This window comes from Notechis scutatus, chromosome 3 (assembly GCF_049901735.1).
Source record: "Notechis scutatus isolate UNSWTSFEM ecotype Mainland chromosome 3, rNotScu1.2, whole genome shotgun sequence".
Classification (NCBI taxonomy): Eukaryota; Metazoa; Chordata; class Lepidosauria; order Squamata; family Elapidae; genus Notechis; species Notechis scutatus.
Window position 1 is genome coordinate 19,697,963 of NC_142011.1, and position 21,618 is coordinate 19,719,580.

Sequence of the window (21,618 nt, forward strand, 5' to 3'; positions counted from 1 at the left end):
TGGATAATGCATTCATTTGTGGGGAGAGATCAAAAAGGTTAAAAAAAAAAGAGATAAAAAGATAAATAGTAATATAAATTATGTGTGAATTAACTATCCTTGACATTGTAATGGTAAAGGTAAATTTTTCCCCTATCCAATCATATTGACACTAGAGGGCGCTGCTCACCTCTGTTTCCTAGCTAAGGGAGCCAGCATTGTCTCAAGACAATTCCTTCATCATGTGGCCAGCAAGACTATATAAGGGTCTTCAAACTTGGCTAGTTTAAGACTTGTGGACTTCAACTCCCAGAATTCCTGAGCTAACATGACTGGAGGAAGAATTCTGGGAGTTGAAGTCAACAGGTCTTAAACTTGCCAAGTTTGAAGACCCCTGCATATGCTGAAGCACATGGAACACTGTTACCTCCCCCCCCCAAAGTGGTACCTATTTATCTACTCACATGTGCATGCTTTTGAACTGCTAGGTGGGCAGGAGCTGAGGCAAGTAATGGGAACTCACTCTGTTGCACAGCACTTGGGTGTTGAACTCAGACTGTCAGCTTTCCAGCTGACAAGCTCAGCATCTTTAATTGCTGAACCATTGCACATCTATTTCCATTGTAAACCTGTCTTGTTCTGTTGCCTACAGGTCCACAAGGGATTCTTCTGGAAGTGACCAGAGAAAGAAACTACGGCTTGTTTTCATTGATTTTCCAGCCAGTTCTGGAAAGGAACCATCACACATTTCAGATACTACAATAAGCCACTCTTACACTGTTCTGTGTCAGTGTGATGACCAGAAGGTATAAGCCAAGGTTTTCTAGCTAAGCTACAAGCTTGGTTTGCCACGTCTCCAAACACATCACCTCTAATTAGCTTTTGCTTGCACGACTCCCTTGCTGCCAAGCATTTTCTCTTCCATTTTCCTCCCAATGGTACACAATCTTTTCCTCAGAATCTTTTTCATACCTGCCTCTTCTCATTCATTTTCCCTTTCCTTAACTCAACCTTTCTTTATCTCAAGTCCACATTTCTTTAACTTTTGAAACATCACTGCAACATTAAAAGGTTGTTGATATTCTGAAAAGAGTACAGAAAAGAGCAACAAAGATGATTAGGGAGCTGGAGGCTAAAACATATGAAGAACACTTGCAGGAACTGGGCATGGCTAGTCTAGTGAAAAGAAGGAATAGGGGAGACATGATAGCAGTGTTCCAATATTTGAGGGGCTACCACAAAGATGAGGGTGTCAACCTATTCTCCAAAGCTTCAGAAGGCAAGACAAAACCAACTAATCAAGGACAGAAGCAACCTAGAACTAAGGACAAATTTCCTAACATGAGAACAATCAACCGGTAGAATGGTTTGCCTTCAGAAATTGTGGGTGCTCCAATACTGGAGGACTTCAAGAAGAGACCGGACAGCCATTTATCTGAAATGATATAGGGTCTCTTGCTTGATCAAGGGATTGGACTAGAAGTCCTCCAAAATCTCTTTTGTTATTCTGTTATTTTTATTCCCATCTTACTATTGTTGCATCTCTAGATCTTTGCTTCCTTTCCTCCTTGGGCTTAAGATTCATCACCCTTCCATCTCTTGACCAGATTCCTCAGGGAAAGGTTAATCCAAAAGGTTTTGCCTTGCCTTTCCCTTGCAAGTGTGGTTTGACTGATTTTTAGCCCTTTTGTTCCCTTAGAAAAAATATTGAACATTTGATGACACCCAAACCCACTAATGAAAAGTGCCAAAGCCTTCACTGTCACCACTGTTGATGTCCAGAAGTACTTTATACTAAAGTAGAGGAGCATAATATTGAAATACATTAATTTATGTAAGCTTAGATTTCTCTGTCAAAAACCTTTCCTTCCCTAGTCAGAAGTGGGTCAAGAGAGTATCAAACTAATGAGCTTTTAAAAAATTATTTCCTTTCACTTTTCCCTCATGCTGCCATGAATATTTCTTCGTTCATCACTAATACATTTCTTAAATGAAACATTGTTAGGTATAACATTGATACCAAATATGGTTTGGGTGAATAAATATATAAAACTTAGATATTCAGTGTGTGTATACTCTGGGGCCCTTCCACTCTCCTTTGGCTTCCTGGCTTGACTACTGCTGCAATACTATGCTAGGGGTTAATCTCAAAACCCTAACATTGGTTATGGGCCCAGCAGCATAGTCTAACTAACCAGGATATAGCAGAGAGAGTTGGTGTGAGTTGCACATTACTGTAAAAACAAACTGTTTTAATTAGTTTAAAATAGTCAAAATATCTGAAGAGTAATGGCACAAGTAAATTTGTCACAACTGTCCATGATATCCAGGCTGGATGGAACAAACTATGTTTCATGGTCAATGAAATGTAGTTTACTTCTCGCAGAGAAGGTTTGTGGGACATTATAGCAAACCCACCAGATGTGAGTAGCTGGGATCCTGCTGATGATGATGATAAAGAAAAGTTACAAGACTTTAAACTGAAGAATGAGCAGGCTTTATGCATCATAGGACTGACTCTCTGTGATCAGCAGCTTGTCCATATTCGTGGAGAAGAAAATGCTGCAAACTGCTGGGAGAACCTCAGGAAGATTTATGTTCGGGACAGTGTAGGAGCACATATAAATCTTACACGGAAGCTTTTCGAACGCATCTTCAGAGGAATGGAGATATGTTAGTTCATTTAAACTGTATGAAGAGCATTTTTCAAGAATTGCAAGAAAAAGAGCTTATATTTAATGAACTGCAACAAGTCTACATAATATTATCTTCATTAGATCAAAGCTATGATGACTATGTGACTTCGTTAGAGGTATTGCCAAAAGAAAGCCTCTCATTAACCGAGATTACAGGCAGGCTACTAGAAGAAGCCAGAAGAAGGCGTGAGCGTGACGAGCTGAGAGAAGATAAGAAAGAAGAGAAATTATCTTCAAAGCTTGAAAGAAACCAGCAAAGCAAAGTAAAGCACCTGGAAGAAGAGAATTTATCTTCAACAGCATACACAATTAAAAAGTGTTTTAATTGTGGAGGCAGAGGACATTTGGCAAGATTCTGCAAAAAGAGAAAAAGCAAGAATGTAAAAAAGCCAAAGAAAGCATTTGAACTAGCCATGTTTAGCAACTCTGATGTGAAGAATAATTTATGGGTGGTTGACAGTGGAGCATCCCACTGCATCACAAGAGATAAGACAAAATTTATAAAAATGTCTACAAGTTCTCAACATATATCTCTTGCTAACGGCTGGAACCTGAAAGCGAAAGGTCAAGGTTTTGCACGTTGTCCGTACATAAACCAGGATATAAAAATGTTGTATGTACCGCAACTAAAGTTTAATTTGCTTTCAGTAAGGGTATTAGATAAATTAGGTTATGTAATTACTTTTAAAGATAATAATTGCATAATTGAAAAAGATAACAAAAGGGTAACTGCAGCTTTAAATGGAACATTATATGTCTTAGATAATTGTAAGAAAGGGGAGGCACAAACTGTATTTAATAATATAAAGCCTCATGAAGAATGTATCCATTTATTGCATAGGCGTTTGGGGCATGTAAATTTTAAAATGCTAAAACGTACAGTTGAGTTATCTGAAGGAATAAGGTTAAAACCTTGTGATAAATATTTGCGTTGTAATGTTTGCTGTGAAGATAAGAGCAAGGTATTGCCTGCAAATAGGCTAAATGGTTTCAAAACAAAAGAACCTTTAGAAGTAGTATTTGCAGACATAATAGGTCCAAAGAAACCCAGTATGGGGGGTGCTAGATATATACTGAGCATTATGGACCATTATTCTAGATATGGGTTTTGCTATTTAATGAAAAGCAAAACTGAAACATATCAACATTTTTTCAATTGGCTTAGGTTTGCTGAAAGAAAGTCTAAACGGCAACTGATAACCCTGGTGACAGATAATGGCACGGAATTTATTAATAACAAATTCCAGAACAGACTTAAGGTAGCTGGAATAGAGCATAAGAAGTCTGCTCCATACAGGCCAGAACATAATGCTTTTATTGAAAGAAGAGGCCAAACACTACAGGCAATGGTTAGAACAATGTTAAATGATTCTGGGTTACCTGATTCTTTGTGGGGGGAGGCTACAATGTGTGCTAATAACATATTGAACAACGTTGTTAATACAACAACAGGTGAAATTCCATTTACCAGATGGCATGGCAGGAAACCTGATCTAAGTTACCTGCACACATTTGGTGCACCAGCATGGGTGCATATTCCTGCACAACTCAGAAAAAAAGGGCAACATAGAGCTAAAAGATTTTTCTTCGTTGGTTATCAGGCAAACCATAGGGCATATAGATTTTGGGAGAAAGGCACATCTAAAGTGTTATGTAGTGCTAGTGCCCAATTTCTAGAACATGAAGGATGGGAGAAATTAGAACAGGATGCCAATAAAGATGTAATTATTGAATCCTATAGAAATCCCATTAGTTATCCCTGTAACTTTAAAAATAAGGTAAAGAGACAAATACAGGATGAAATAGTGCCCATAAAGGAAGAAACAGATTCAATAGCTGAACAGGATGAGGAAGATGAACAGGTAGTAGTTCAACAAAGTCCTCCTGTAAGCCCTGTAATTCCCAGAAGAACTACACGTGTATCTAGACCGCCTGATAGGTACCAGGCTAACACAGTGTGCCAGATTAATGAAGTTCCTAATTCTGTTGAAGAAATTAAAAAGTATCCTACTAAGGAAAAAGAAAAATGGTATGCAGCAATGAATAAGGAACTGAATTCATTAAGAGATATGAAGGTGTATGAAAATGCCAAATTACCTGTAGGAAAGAAATCCATTGGCTGCAAATGGATATTTAAGGTAAGAACAGATAAGGATGGTAATTTAATCCATAAGGCAAGGTTAGTAGCCCAAGGTTTTAGGCAGAATGCTAATGACTACGATGAGGTGTTTGCACCTAGTCTTAAGGCAGCAACCTTGAGGACAGCTTTAGTGTGGGCAGCTAGTAAAAACTATATAGTTAACCATCTAGATGTGGAAACTGCTTACTTGCATGCCCCATTAAAACATATTATTTATATGAAAAAACCTGTTGGTATTAAAAGTGAAAATAAGGATAATAATGATTGTTGGTTGTTAAAGAAAAGCCTCTATGGTCTTAAACAATCAGGCTATGAATGGAACCAGTATATTGTAAAGGAACTAGACAATATAGGATTTAAAGCTGGTTTAGCCGATCCATGTCTGTTTAAGAGGGAGACAAATGGGAAAGTATCATTATTATTACTATTCACAGATGACATTGCATTGATAACTGAAACTAATGATGAAGCAAATAAAATAATAGCATCATTAGGAAAGAAAATAAAGATCAAGCAATTAGGGGAGATAAAGAAGTATCTCGGTTTGAATATAAAGAAAACACGGAAAGGTTATAAGATATCTCAGGAAGATAAGATAAGCAAATTACTAAAAGATTACAAGATGGAGCTTTGTAAGCCAGCTAAGACTCCAATGAGTCAGGAGTTTAGCAACACTGATGTACAAAGCCCTGAGTTTGATAAGGTGATTTATCAATCTTTAATTGGTAGTTTGAGTTATATTAGTAATTGGTCTAGACCAGATATTTCGTACTGCGTGAATCAGTTGGCTAGATTCAATTCTGCACCATGTGAAAGACACTGGAATGCAGCTAAGAGGATATTAAGATATCTTAAAAAGACAATGAATTATTCATTGTATTTAGAACCAAAGGGTGATTTAATTCTAAGTGCTTATGCAGATGCTAGTTTTGCATCAGAAAGAGACACTAGAAAGTCGACTTCAGGAACAGCCATAATGCTGGGTAATACATTAATAGGCTGGAAGTCAATAAGACAACAGCATATAAGTTTGTCTACTATGGAGGCAGAATTCTCCTGTTTATCATTGTTATGTACAGAATTAATAATGTATAAACAAATGTTAATTGATATAGGTATAACTGTAGATTATCCTATAATTATACATGAAGATAATCAGGCAGCAATTCAAATGGCCACAAATATTGGAGTAAAAACAAGGAGCAAGCATACAGATCTAAGATACCTAAACGTGAGACAATCTGTAAGAAGTAAGATGATTCAGCTAGAGTACTGTATGTCGGAGGACAATTTAGCTGATAATTTTACTAAAGCCCAAGGTGCCAGTAAGCACCAGGAGAGTTGTGAAAAATATGGGATAAGATTGTAAAGGTATTATATATTTATTTCACCCAAAAGGGGAGTATGTTAGGTATAACATTGATACCAAATATGGTTTGGGTGAATAAATATATAAAACTTAGATATCATGGTTTAAGTGCTTATCACTTTAAGCACAATGCAGCAGGCAATTAGCCGATTAAGGGTGCGGTTAGAAGTTACAATATAAGGAAGCATTAGAAGCTGGAAAGCTTACTGTCTGTCTGACTGTTACTGGCTGTAACTGTGAACTGGCTGTAACTGTGTGCTGCTGCGACTAACTGTGTGTTGCTGTGACTAACTGTGATTACTGACTGTGAGTGCCTGTGACTGAACTGTTATCGTTTGCTACTGTTTGCTGATTTACTGCGTAATTCTACTGAATATCCAGCGTTTGTTTCTCTGGAGAGTGAAACCGGAGGAGGAGAAGATATCTTTATCGGCTGATAAAGATATTGCAAGGACTCTTAACTTGGACTATACTAGTGAGTTTTACTGGATGGAAATACTGTGAATGACTTAATGGACTGAATGACAATGCTTAAACTCTAACTGGATTAAAAACTATTTAAACTACAAACAGTGTTTGTGTTCAGTGTGTGTATACTCTGGGGCCCTTCCACTCTCCTTTGGCTTCCTGGCTTGACTACTGCTGCAATACTATGCTAGGGGTTAATCTCAAAACCCTAACAAACATTATGTCAACCTTTCTTTGAGAAGGAACAGCAACAATTGTGTTGGGAATCTCAGCATCTCTACATACGGATGGAAATGAAGCAGAAGAAAAGGCTACACTTTGGTTGATTTCATGCTCTCCAGAGCACTTTCTACTTTTTAACAGGGTAGCAAATATACAAGGGTGGGTTTCTACCAGTTCTGTCCACCTCTGTAGAAACGGTAGCTCTGAAGAGCAGCAGACATAGAACTGGTTTTATGTCTGCTGATGTTTTTGCCCAGTCTACTTGGGTTCTTACCTGATCTTTATTTCCTGATTTTTTCAACTTCGGCTGCTGTGCAAGGCACAGCTGCAGTTAAAAAAGCAGGAAAAAAGGGCTTTTTGAAAGGCTGCTTCTCTGCACACAGCATGCTGATGACAATTTACAGGCGCGCCCATGCAGCGTGCAGGGAAGCACATCGTAAATCACCGAACCTCATAAATGACCAAACTAGTAGTTAACCCTGTCGGATCCCACCCCTGGAAATATACAATGACTCCTTCAGATTTTCCAGGTTCTGCATGAAGCAGGATTATGCTTGGCTACACCTGTACTTGGCTAGTTGCTATGATTTGCAATACTGTAATGGGACCAAGTGGATTCTTTCAAATCCTATAAACTAGTCAATGTGCAGGAACTCTAGATCAGAGTTTTAGATGTTTCCCCAAGCTAGCTGGGGAAGGCTGAGAATTGAAACCCACACTTCCACACACATGTCCACACACATGAAGTGTTTTACTCATTTGGAGAAAATGTTTTGTGATTCTATACCATACAAAGCATTTACGAAAATGGTTGAGGCCACAAGAAGTGCAAGAACCTGAATTTTGTATCTCATTCAATACTCAAAGTGATAAAAGAGGAGTAGGAGTAGTAGAAGAAGTAGAAGTAGTAGTAGAAGAAGAAGTAGGAGAAGTAAAAGTAGTAATAGTAGTAGTAGTAGAAGCAGAAGGAGAAGGAAGAAGGAGAAAGAAGAAGAAGAAGAAGAAGAAGAAGAAGAAGAAGAAGAAGAAGGAGGAGGAGGAGGAGGAGGAGGAGGAGGAGGAGGAAGAAGAAGAAGAAGAAGAAGAAGAAGAAGAAGAAGAAGAAGAAGAAGAAGAAAGCTCACCGGAAGCACTTTTTCATCAAAAAATGGCGGCGCCAGCGCTTCGTGAGCTTTTCCGGTAGAAAGCCATTTCTACCCGGAAAAGCTCACCGAGCGCTGGCGCCGCTTATCTTGATGAAAAAGTGCTTCCGTGAGGTCACCGGAAGCACTTTTTCATCAAAAAAAGATGGCGGCGCCCAGCTGATGCCGGTACCGGGCCGCGGCGCCCAGCTGATGCCGGTACTGGGCCGCAGCATAAAAAAGGTTGGGGATCACTGCTATACATCCTTCGAGGGCAAAAAAAAATTGGCAATTTTTGGTATATTTCCTCTAAAATGGGAGGTTGCGTTTAGTTATCAAACAAATACTTTTTTTAATAGTCCTATATTGTTTGAATTGGAATTGGGGCCAAACCATGGCTAATAGATTTAGCATGTTTTGCATGCAGAAACAGAACCAAGTGAATAAATCTAATCTTCCTCATCTGGATTTTTTTTTTAATAATAAGGTAGACCTACTGATAATGATGGAGAAATGATGCTAGCTAGAGTATACCAATCTGGATGAGAGAGATGAATAATCTGGTCTGACACAAAGTAATTTATGAGTTCTTCTACATTTTCTTAAACATTTTTAAATCATAGACTAAAGCCACATGATGCAGAAAAGAGATGCTGTCTGTCCTTGGATGGAAACAACTTGGAAATCTCATGTACATGTACCCTGGAGTTCTATGATGGCAAAACAGTAGTGCATATAGAATGCACTAAATAAAAACAAATATCACTTCATTTGAAATCTGTAATTCCTTGGCTCACATGCTTCATTGTTCATATGAGCTGCATGATTATTCACATAAAGATCTCTAATATAATATCCAAGCTGAATATTTTGTTCAACCAACAGACTGCAAGGCTACTCTGGGGTAGTGGAGGGGGAGAGATTACAATCAAAGTTTATTTTCCATTGCAAAGCAAGTTTCTTGGTAAAAAAAACCTCCAGTGGAATTAGGCTTTGAAAAGGGATTCTGCATCTTTGAGTAATGAGACTGGGAAACTGGGAAAGCATTTCCCATTCACTCATTTCTCACTGTACGGCATTCCGATTTCATGACACTTCATAATAAATCATTGCTTATCACTCACATGGGAACATAACATGGCTCAAGTTAAGATTCGTTAGCGATTGCAGAGAAGAAACATGAATTGCTCTATATCAGAGCCTTTTGATCATCTTCTGGCCTCCTGCAGGCATTCTTTATTATTATTATTATTGTGATATTTACTGTTGTTTAAGGCATAAATAAAAGAGAAGGAAAACAGAGAAAATATGAATAATGTAAATGAATTTATTTGGTTTATTTATGCTTTTGATGTAGGTATTTGGCAATTACATAGCACAGAAGTTTGTGAAAGACATAAGGGAGAAAAATTGGGTGGAGAGAGATGGGATGAATGCTGTAGCATATAAATGGGATGTTCAGTCACTAAGTTGTGTCCAACTCTTCACAACCCCATAGACCATAGCACACCTGCCCCCACTGTCCTCTACTTCTCTCTCCAAGTCTGCCTGAACTCATGCCCACTGTGTCAATGACCCTATCTAATTCAGGGGACCAACCCCCAGTCTGCAACTTTGTACTGGTGTACAGCCCATTAGGAACTGGGCCATGCAAGTGGCAGGAGAGTGTGCAAGCACACGAAGCTTCCTTTGCACAAGCAGTGGACACACACTCAAATCCACCACTCCCTGCCTCCCTATCACTTCTACTGCTGATTTGCAGAGCTTGGGGACCGATAGCTTGGGGACCGATAATCTACCATGTTTCTCCAACAATACGGCCTTCACCAATAGGAAGGCCCTGCAGGTAGCCTAGGTTAGAATACCCCGATCTATCGATAGAACATCAGCCGATGGAAGCTCCCCAAGGGTAGTCATCAGCCACTTCGATCAGCTGGTAGAAGCGGCCTCGGGGCAAGCGCACATGCATACTCCCCTCACCACGAGGCCGCTTCTACCGGCCGATCGAAGTGGCTGGTGACTGCCCTTGGGGAGCTTCCATTGCCTGAATGACACTGCCTAATGGCGAGGGGACATGGGCAGCCACGCCTCACACCAAAGCGGCTGGGGACTCTGTCTTCAGGGAGCTTTCATCGGCCGATAGAAACGGCCTCGCAGAGAGGGGAGTGTGCGTGTGCACTCATCCTGAGACCGCTTCTACCGGCCAATCAAAGTGGCTGGTGACTGCCCTTGGGGAGCTTCCATCGCCCGAAAGACACTGCCTAATGGCGAGGGGACACAGGCAGCCACGCCTCACCCTGAAGCGGCTGGGAACTCTGCCTTCAGGGAGCTTTTGTTGGCCGATAGAAACAGCCTCGTGGAGAGGTACGTGCGTATGGGCCACTCTAGGTGGGGGAGGAAATTAAGTCACCCCCGAAAAGACGGCCTAGCTGTTTTTTCGGGGCTCAAAAAAATAAATAAAGCCCGGCCTTATTTTGTGAGAAACATGGTAACCAATCAATGGGAAACTAAAAGTCTATTAAGAGCATTCAGTAGTGGTACATATACCTTGTTGGGGAAAACTGGAAGGTGGGCCTTTTCAGAAAGAGCCCAGTTGGCAGTGACAATAGGCTACCTTGATCAGAAACTTCAATTTTAACTGGAATAAAGCATCTTCCCCTGATGTCCATAGTCTTTTCCCAACCAAAATCTCAGCTGATTACAGCTCACATTGCTACTAAACATCTTATTGCGAAGCACTAAACCATTGTCACCAGCCTACAAAGGATTGGCTTGGGATAGTAGGAGTGCACCTCCATTGTGCAATGAGTGTGGTTGCTATGCGAAGAGTGACTTTAGGTCAATTTTGCCTTGGATTAGAGGCCACAGCCTTCTTCACTGACCTACAGATGATGTAGGAAATATCATAACATTACGAAGAAACAAACAGGATATTTTTTCAATTAATTTGTTCTTTATGGGGAATTAAATTTTGGGATTGGAAAGGAAGCCTATCAAAAGACATATTTGCCCCATATGACTCATTGTTTGGGGGATAATATCTCTATAACTCAGCCTTTTGGCCATGGTGGCACAGTGGTTAAAATGCAGTATTGCACTCGTTGCAGACTAACTCTGCCCACAGCCAGGAGTTCGACCCTAACTGGCTTAGGATCTGATTAGGCTAATCGATTAGCCTTCCAACATTCCAAGGTCTGTAAAATGAGGACCCAGATTGTTGGGAGCAATATGCAGAATGTGTAAATCACTTAGAGGGGACTGAAAAGCACAATGAAGTGGTATATAAGTCTAAGTGCTATTGCTATTTTTGCCATTGGATTTCAATGGTGTTAACTTAGTGTACTGAATGATGTGTGTAGTTCTTGAGCCCCTCTGCCTTAAATCAATTCCCCATGCTGTTGAAGAAACAATTGTCTGCATTTTAAACTACCTTACCTCAAATATTGTTATAATTTGTTAGGATTCACAGAAACAGGTATGACTCAATAGGATAAGAAGATGACATAACAATATTAAACCTCTTTGGAAGGGTAGGTAATGGTAGGAAAAATATATACAACTATATCATGCTCACTTTCTTATCAACTTGGAAGGGGAATAATTTGGAGCAGATACTCAGACAAGTGAAATGACCATTCCTGTAAGGTTGATGAACTTAAAACTAAAGTCCATCACTGTCGCTTGCAATTTTTTAAAGATGGAAATAAAAATGTCACAAATGTGTTTGATTTAAGCTCTTGTCTTTTCAAAGACATTTTAGCTATTGTCAGCTTTCCCAGGTACATCAGACAGGAAATATGACCAGATGAGCTAATTCTAGTTTACTGTAAAGCTACATTGACAGAATCTTGCAAGTCTCAAAGTACAATTCTCTCACTGTTTCTTTCACAGCCTGAGAACTTAGAGTGGGAGTGTTCCTTCTGAATCTGTAGTGCAGATGTCTCCAAACTTGGCAACTTGAAGACTTGTGGACTTCAACTCCCAGAATTCTAGCTGGTTGGCTGGAGAATTCTGGGAGTTGAAGTCCACAAGTCTTAAAGTTGCCAAGTTTGGAGATCTCTGCTCTTGTCCCTTCTAATCCAACTGTATAATTGGTTATAGCTGTTATGACTCACCTTCTCTTTCCTCTTCTCCTGTATAGGGCTAGCACACTAGCCTACTTGCCAAACTGCACAATGTCTTTCTCCCCCATAATTCCCCTTAATCCACCACTGTCCTTGAATTCAAGTATTACACATCTTCCTAGCTTCTCTCCCTCCCTCCCTTCTGGCACTGCCCTTCACTCACTCACCTATTATTTATTTATTTATTTATTTATTTATTTATTTATTTATTTATTTATTTACTTACTTACTTACTTACTTACTTACTTACTTACTTACTTACTTACCCACCCACCCACCCACCCACCCACCCATCCATCCATCCATCCTTAGGCTTGCTGACAGCACGAACACTAAATGTTAGCAATAGCAATAACACTTAGACTTATATATCACTTCATAGTGCTTTACAGCCCCCACTAAGCGATTTACAGAGTCAGCGTATTGCCCCCAACAATCTGGGTCCTCATTTTACTGACCTCGGAAGGATGGAAGGCTGAGTCAACCTTGATCTGCTCAGAATCGAACTCCTGGAGCAAGCAGTAGTTAGCTTGCCGTACCAGTCTAAACCCCTGCGCCGTCGCCACCATTAAAACATAATACTTTCCGCACTATCTCCCACCCTTGATCATTCTGCTCTAATTCCATGCGTATGCTGATTTGGTCCTGAACTTCCTGATACTGCCTGATATATTCACAAAGTACCTTTCCCCCCATTTTAGCTTTTTCAATCTGTTCCTCTCCATGTCAATTGGACCACAATTCTCAGTCAGCCTTTGCAATTCACAGCATCTATGTGGGATAAAGGAGGTTTAATGAGAAAAAGATGTTATGGAAATATCCAGAACTTCCTTTACATGTAGGACAATGGACTTAGTGAACACCGAGCATCTTCCCAGGTTTCTTGGTATTAGTTGTTTTTGTCCCTGCTTTTCTGCCACTGGCAGAAATAAAGGAACATGGAAAGTTCTATAGATTTTTAGATCTGTAGTGATAGCAGTCTAGGGATAGCAATGAAATTTCTCATTGAAAGGGGCAGGTATGGTCAAGGAAGTTCATGTGAACAGCACATCTTTCCACACCCCCTCCCTGGTTATTTGCGGTGGATTGAAGGAAGGCAACAGAGAAGTGGAAAGAATATATAATTATCCAAGAGGGGTTTCCTCCCCCCCCTTCTGTTTAATTTGTTTCAGGCCTTTGATTAACCCCTTGATCATGCAATCAAGCCTGAGATTGAAGCATGTTAAGTGGTTCTCCTCAGTTATGTGTTTCTATTTGCCTGAAAAATCACTAGGGAAAGAAAGAGAAGTTTATATAGGAGAAATTAAGTGCTAGAGAAAAAAAAAAGGTGAAGACTGCAGACATTTTCTGTTTTAAAAAATCATGGTAGCTTCACAGCAGAAATATCTTTTACGAGCACTTCTATCATAGTTTGAATTAAATCTTGAAACGGTATTCTATTTCCTGAAATTTCTTCCCCTGCAAAAGACAATTCTATTTTTCAAACTTATTTTCAGAAGGTTGGAAATGTTCTTTTTTACTGTTTTTAGGCCTATGTTTATTATTGTGGATGCTTGGTTTCTGCCCATCTCAATCAATCAACCTGCAACCTGCCTTCCATTACAGTAGATTGCATGAGAATTGCTAGAAAAAAAGATGTCAGAAACTTTTCAGAACTGTGTTAATACAGGAAAGTTTTGTTTTCTGTGGGGGGGGGGGGAGGTTTCCATGCCTACAGATATATATATACACTGGTGTTTCTTAGCTTCAGCAACTTTAAGATGTGTGGACTTCAACTCCCAGTACTCCCAAGCTGACTGGGGAATTCTGGGAATTGAAGTTCACGCATCTTAAAGTTGCTGAGTTTAAAAAACACTGATCTATACCGAGAGACTAAATGGAACCTCTCATGCTTTGAACTGAAGATCACAGAAGGATTTCTTTCCTGTCCTGCATTTTGTAACTGAGCAGTGCTTCCTGTCCTCTGCCTGGTTCCCCCCCCCCATTTTTTCCCCTATTGATCTTCACTGTAAGAAGAGCCAGTTTTCTCCCCTGTCTTTTACAGGGTGGAAAGTGGCTTTGCAAGACTTGTGTATTTACTCAGTATGATAAAACAATGTACAATCCACCTTCAACTTGGAACGACAACATTTTTTGGGGGGGTGGGGAGTAGGGGGGTGGGTGGAAATCAGCAGAAGATTCACAGAGTGCTACTTAGCACACTGTCCATCCACAATATTCTGAGAAAAATACACCTGCTTCTAAGGAATGGTGCTATAGGCTGAGTTTGTTATCTAATAATAATATTTGTTTAGGTTTGTTATTAAAAGGTCATTTTATGTACCTTACTTGTTTAGTGTGAGGCAGAATTAAAAATCCCCAGAGAATAAATGTCTAAACATACATATATAATGGGGTGAGCAACTATGACCCTTTATGACACGTGGACTTCAAATCCCAGAATTCCTGAGCCAAAGTGGTATGATAAAAATGGCACATTTGCCCTGTGTTTCCTTTGACTCTGAATTGAAGGACTTGTACTTTGTATTTGTATCAAGAAAACCTGAATAATTACAGAACTGCTTTATAAAATAATAATAACCACATCTGCCTATTCCAGGTCCTTGGGAAAGACTCATAAAAATACCAAATCTAGCCTAAACATCTGCTGACTGTAACCATAACAATAATAATACATGTTTATTTGCACATTCAATGCAAGGCACTAACAGTCAGTGAACATAATCTACAGCTATTCTTGGGCAAATATTGTGATGCCACAACAACAGGTAGGCAGGTAGGAATAAGGGGAGGGATAAAAAAAAAACCAGGATGCTGGTTGTAACCATATAATCACAAGTCCCATCTTTTGTTAATGGATATCATGTAGTAAAGAGGGTTCAGTTGGTTTCCCCTCATATAAGGCATGTACGCCCTCCAGGCATTGGGACAGGATTGTGACAGGCTTCCTTGACAGAACACTGGAAATAAATTGGCATATTTGAGTTTCTGGAGTGCTTTAGGGTGCTCACAATGGAGGCCTTTCTTTTTGCTGGACCCAGAATAATCCTTACCTTAGGAAATTACTCTGCTAAATTCAAATTTAATTTGCACCCATCATTCCCAGTCAATCCCTACATCTAGGTCACAGCAAGCACACCTGTCACTCAGTTCAGCTAGTAAAAATATACCTTGATGTTTATTTATTAAACATCAGGAAAGATCAAAAGCAGTTAATTGGCAAAATGGAACAAAGACAGACAAAAGCATGGAGGAAGAGAAATATCAATTACCAGCTGATATTTTATATTCATGTTATTCATATGATGTATATCTCTTGAGCGATAGATCAAAAGAGCCAATCTGGTGTAGCAGTGAAGGCATCAGTTAGAAACTGCAAGTTCTAGTCCTGCTTTAGGCACAAGGCTATCTGAGTGACCATGGGCCAGTCACTTTCTCTCAGCCTTAGTAAGGAGGCAATGGCAAACCACTTCTGAAAAATCTTGCCATAAAACTGAAGGGACTTGTTCAGCCAGTCTCTGAGAATTGACCACAATTAGATGGAAAAAAGAGATACACCAAAAGGCATAGAATTTCTCAGGGCCCCTGGAAACAATGCTATGGGTAGTTAGCATGGACAGTTCCAAAAGGAGTAAGCTTTGGTTATTCCATCTTAAACCCATTTATATGCCTAAGAATAGTAGAATACTATTCTCTATTCTACCCCCTAAGAGAGAGAATGGGGGGATGATCTATACCACAGGTCTCCAAACTTGGCAACTTTAAGACTTGTGGACTTCAACTCCCAGAATTCTCCAGCCAGCATATGCTGGCTGGAGAATTCTGGGAGTTGAAGTCCACAAGTCTTAAAGTTGCCAAGTTTGGGGACCCCGGATCTATACCACAGCCCCCTTCCCATCATCTCCATGCACTGGATAGTGTACTCTACCAAAGTATCATCAACACACCAAAGTACCTGCATCTTCCATTTTTAGCCCTTGTACAATCTACAAACATGGATGAGCATGTCTCTGTTTTGAAATACTTGATTTAGTTTATCAGACCATGCTTTGACCCATATATGGATTTTTGCATATATTGCACACCAGTGTTTCTTTTTCTGGCTGTTCAAAATCTGGTGCTTGGCATATGAAATTTTCATCTTTCAGATCACCTTTCAGAGTCACTATCAAGTCAGATAAATGGGGCTTGAACCCAGGCCAAGAAAATAATCCGAGAAAACATCTCAGACAAGCTCCTTCCTAGTGCACAGGAAAATAAATTGAGGAAGGATGAAATACATTCTATCTTCAAGAATCTGTTACTTTTCCTTCCAATAAAAGTATTTTTGACCTTACTATTATTTGGCATTGGTCTGGTATGGTCTATCTTGCTGAGGTGACACCAGGGAGATAGGTGCAAATACACCTTGAGTGATGCTCTATGAATGTTACAATGTAGTTTTTGCAGCCTTTGTTTTGATTGCCACAAGACCCCCCCAAAAAAAATCTGAAAAAAAAAATAAGTTCCAAAAACTGGCTAGCTTATTTGGATTCATTATCCAAGAAAGCTATTCCTTATTCTGTTTTGTTTTTAAGTAACACTCATATTTTCATTCTTTTTCTTTTTTTACAAGGACAAACATTCAGTCTAGGTCAGCGGTAGGGAAACTTGGCTCTTTTATCGCTTATGGACTTCATCTCCCAGAATTCCTGAGTGAGCCATAAAAGGTTCCCCATCCCTGGCCTACTGGTTTTTTAGTTAAAAAATCAATTTTTGACCTGAATGGGACTGTTTAATATACAAATGTAGGACATATACATTTGTATATTACATTTGTATATGTCCCATTCAAGTCAAAAATTGATTTTCCCCCCACAATTGAAAAACCAGTAGGCCAGGGATGGGGAACCTTTTATGGCTCACTCAGGAATTCTGGGAGATGAAGTCCATAAGTGATAAAAGAGCCAAGTTTCCCTACCCCTGGTCTAGGTCCTCATCCTTTATTTCAGGTCCAAACCCAAGGATGACATAGTAAAAGCTATTCAAGTTCAATCCTTTATTTGCTTCCACCTAACAGACAGAATCTTGCCAAGCAAAAGCCACAACTTGTAAACTACTAGATATGTCTTGAGAGATTATAAGATGTGGCTACCCTGGGCCTGAACCTCTTCCCCTTTCCCCCCATATAGTTTGGGACTTTGAAATCTCTTAATCTGGGTCTTTCTCTGGGAAAACTGTGGGTTTCCAAAACTCCTATCCGCTGATTCTCCAGGTGTACATTCCATCACAATAACAGACACATCTCTTCTATGCCACGTTGCAGGATTATTATTATGCCTGCATCCTGTTACTCTGTTTTAGGTTGTATAAATTCCACCAAATTAAGCTTCATTATGCTTTTCCATCAACATCACTTCATGGTCCTTTGTAACAGGGCAAAGTCCATTTTTAAGAACAATTTTACAGCTATGTTCCATAAAATAACACTGATTTATGAAATTTGCCTTGAGTTCACATGCACAACACGATTCTTGCTATATTACATTTCTGCTTTCATTATCTTAATGAAAATCATTATAATCATTATGATTTAATGCTGGCTTTTCCTCATGAATCTACTGACATTCCATTTCTTTACTTAATTCTTCCTTGGTAAAGTTCAGCAAGGTTTATTAACACATCTTTGCTGCAGATACAGTGACCTGATGCACCGACAAAATGTTTTTCTTTTCAAATTCAGAATCATGTCCAATTGCAAAGAAGCATTTATTTGCAATCTTAAAATGCTTGTAATGGGCAGTAAGAATATCTTGAGGGACAGGAGAAAGAGACACAACAGTGACAACAGTCAGATAAGAGAAATCTGAGCCCACAGAAGGAATGTAATTTGAGAAAATATCTCAGACTTGACCCTCCCTACTTCTCTGGAAGATAAAAGAAGGTAAGGTGGAGGTGCATTCAGACTTGTAAGATTCTGTTACTGTAACATTAAATAAAACTGATAAAAATGTTATCATTCATAACTTTAGTTTCTCAGTCTGGTTTACCTGAAAGGGCTAACAATGCTGTTTTGTTTTGTTTTTGTCTGCACAACATTGTTTTGTTTCATTTTGTTTTGCAATTGCAGTCCAAGCCTGACTTTGTTTTTAGGACAAGATATATATAGAGGAGAGAGAGAGAGAGAGAGGTTGATATAGATAGATATTTTAACCCACCTCTCTTACAATTGTAGCTCTATATCCTTGGTATAAACAATACTCTGATTCTTAATTCTAAAGACAGTTTACAATTCCTAAAGCAGAATTTTGAATTAACTTACTATTTGTGGAATTCAGCCTCAAAATTATTTAAAATGTTAAGTTACCTACCCTTTTTTCATCCAAACTATCCTAACTTGGGCCTTTTCTGAATGTGGCACCTCTAAAACTTCTGAGAGGCTTTTTAAGGAGAATCTACAACTTCATGTTCCAGATGCTACGTTCTTTATCATTTTCTAGCATGAGCTTTTCTGGTCCCAATGTTACTGTCCTTTTCAAAAACTTTGTTAGCTCTGTAGGTATAGGGAAAAGCTCCTTAATTAGGATGATATAAGAGTATCCATGAAGCGTGTGGACTGTGAGCCCTATGAATAAAGCTGCATGCTTGACCAAGCATCTGAAATAAATTGGTATGTTTGGTTGACTGGAGTGCTTTGGAGAGTTCACAATATAGGCCTGGTTCCTTGCTGGATCTAGAATCCTTTTGTTGAGAAATTACTCTGTTAATTTACAATTTAATTCCCCCCCTCCCTCCCTCCTCTCACACATACATTCCCATTCAATCCCTACATCTAGGTCATAGCAAGCACACCCGCCACTCAGTTCAGCTAGCAAAAAAACTATATATACCTTGATGTTTATTTATTAAACATCAGGAAAGATCAAAAGCAGTTAATTGGCAAAATGGTAGAAAGACAGGAAAAAGCAGGAAAAGAGAAAAATATCAACCACAGGCTGATATTTGATATTCATATTATGTATATTTTTTGAGCTTATAGATCAAAAGACTCAGAACTTTCCAGAGTTCCTGGGAACAATGCTGTGAATAGTTAGCGTGGAGGATCCCAAAGGGAGTGGCCTTTGTCCATTCCTCTTTGAACCAATTTATGTACAGAAGAGCTGCAGAATAAGGATGGAAAGCTGGACACCAGGTGATCTGTCCTCTATTTTCCATCATAAAGGGAACTATTTGGAGGATAATAATACAAATATTTTCAGGATCCAATCTGGGTCAGTCACTGGGACCAGAAGTTCAGGGAACTTCTCTCTCATGTGTATTTTGGGCTATTCTATGTGTAATATTTATGTGGTGCCTGGTTGTGTGGGGCTTTTTAGTTGTTGATTGGGGTAATGACTGGATCCTGCAACATTTTCCTGGGACACTTATATTTGCTTTCATTCATGACAAATAGTTTCATCCTCTGCCCTGTGCTTGGGTGTGTGTGTTTATGTGTTGATGTGTGTGTGAAAAAGGAAATAAAGGCAATTGTTTTGCAAGGGCTGTACCAGATATTGATCTCTAAATCATATAGTTGACCATCCTCAAATATAGGGGTATCTATTATGGGAAGTGTCTCAAACATATCAGGATGGTGGTTGCAAATCAGAGGTGGTATTCAGCAACTTCTGACCAGTTCTGGAGAACCGGTAGTGAAAATTTTGAGTAGTTCAGAGAACCGGCAAATACCACCTCTGATGGGAGATTTTACAGTATCCTTTCCCTGCCACACCCACCAAGCCATGCCCATAGAATTGGTAGTAAAAAAAATTGAATCCCACCACTGTTGCAAATGTATGATAGAAGTCCATTCCTTTTAATATGTGTCATGTGTGTGACACTTTAAAAAGGGGCAAGACTTTAATTAGACCTCTTGATTTGTTTGTCTCCTTCCCATTACACTTTCCCCAAAGAATTCTGGAGGTGAAAGTTAACCTCATTTTAATTATATCACTTAGTGGATTTATCTGTGCGTATAGGATCTTAATTGCGATCACCGACGGAATAAAATATTTTGCTGTCCTTCTCACTTTGAAATTGCAGAAAATGTGCCTTGGTGATTTTTGTGCAAAAAGTGAAACTTTGAGAGGCATGTACCGTCCTGTGGCTGCAGGGCTGTTCAGTCCACTCTATTTCCCTGGTATCTATTGCTCTCCCCTAAATAATAATAATAATAATAATAATAATAATAATAATAATAATAATAATAATAATAATAATAATAATAATAACAACAACAACAACAACAACAACAACAACAAAACAAACTGGGGCACCAAATGAGCAATTGTCATATTAAGCAAGATTAAAATATTTGATTTTCAGGTTGGCATTGAGTTCCTGTCTGCCTACAGTCATCAGCCTGAGCCAATTTATTTCCAAAGATGTTACTGATAACAAGAAAAGGTCTAATCTCTTTGAGTATAAAGAGAGTGACCATCCGCTCTGTTTAGGATTAGACTTTATATTGCTAATTTTATTTAAAACATCTTAGGGAAGCAATTGAAAGAGGGCATAAGAATTTGTGACAATGTGGCCAAGGCAACTTTGCTAACTATTTTTGAACAACCTCCAACTGAGGTCTAAATGTCTTCAATATCCATAAACAATTCTATACTGTCCAATTAGGAAGACAAAGACATAGAAGACTGTCAGGAACATTTGCACGGCTAAGTGTCTGATATCGCAGAGATGATAAGGGATTGTGCAAAAGGGAATTCCAGGGCAGGAGGGAAAGAGGAGGGAAAGAGAGAGAGAGAGAGAGGCAAGGCTGCATGGAACGGATGGCTATCATTATAATATTATACAGCTTTCCACCTTTGCAATTACTGGCAGGTTTCATTAATTACAGCAACATTACCCTAATAGACTCCCCCTCCTCCTCCTTTTATCTCAACCTTCCCTCTGTCTATCTGAAATGCTCACTTCAGCAGCTGATCACCAGTGAATAACTGGGCCAGCCCTTGGCCTGTTCTGGCTTAAAAGAGCAAAAGAAAAAATCCAGAAACTGAGACAGCTGAAATAAAGAGGGAAGGAAATTGGCATAGCGATGGTACTAATGCAGAAATATGGAAGCTTTTGAACTGATACCGAGAGTGTGTTTGGAACATTTTTAAATTGATCTCTTTGGAAGAAGATAGCACCAGCAGCCACTGGGGAGATATGGAACTTGACATTCTTAAAAGCAAAAGGGGGAGAGAAAAATAAATAAATGAAAGGAAAAAGCTTTTTCTCCTCCCTCATTCAGGTGAGAGCATTAAAGTAGAGGCAGATTGTAAAGTGACAGTTACTTAAGGGCTGTTAGTTTTGCTAGTCCGGAAGGGTGAATTGTGTAAGGAAAGTCAGTGCAGATACCAGAGTTCTCGGTTCCATTAAGGATAATATTGGGAGCATTTCCCTGCTGTCAACATGTTACTATCAACAGCATTATCTGTTTCAACTGCTTTTACAATTATGCTTAATGACTCCGCTGCCTCCAAGC

The 21,618-nt window shown here is 39.3% G+C and overlaps 1 protein-coding gene and 1 long non-coding RNA gene across 3 annotated transcripts in view; one reads left to right on the forward strand and one right to left on the reverse strand.

The window, feature by feature from the left end:
* LOC148131091 (uncharacterized) overlaps positions 1 to 8,764 on the forward strand; it is a 40,170-nt gene extending 31,406 nt beyond the window's left edge. The window contains exons 4-5 of the long non-coding RNA XR_015748438.1: positions 632 to 785; positions 8,619 to 8,764. This is a non-coding gene — a long non-coding RNA (uncharacterized LOC148131091). The remainder of the gene's footprint in view (positions 1 to 631; positions 786 to 8,618) is intronic.
* The window catches only part of TSHZ2 (teashirt zinc finger homeobox 2), a 416,498-nt gene that overhangs the window by 6,420 nt on the left and 388,460 nt on the right, over positions 1 to 21,618 (reverse strand). The window lies entirely within an intron of this gene.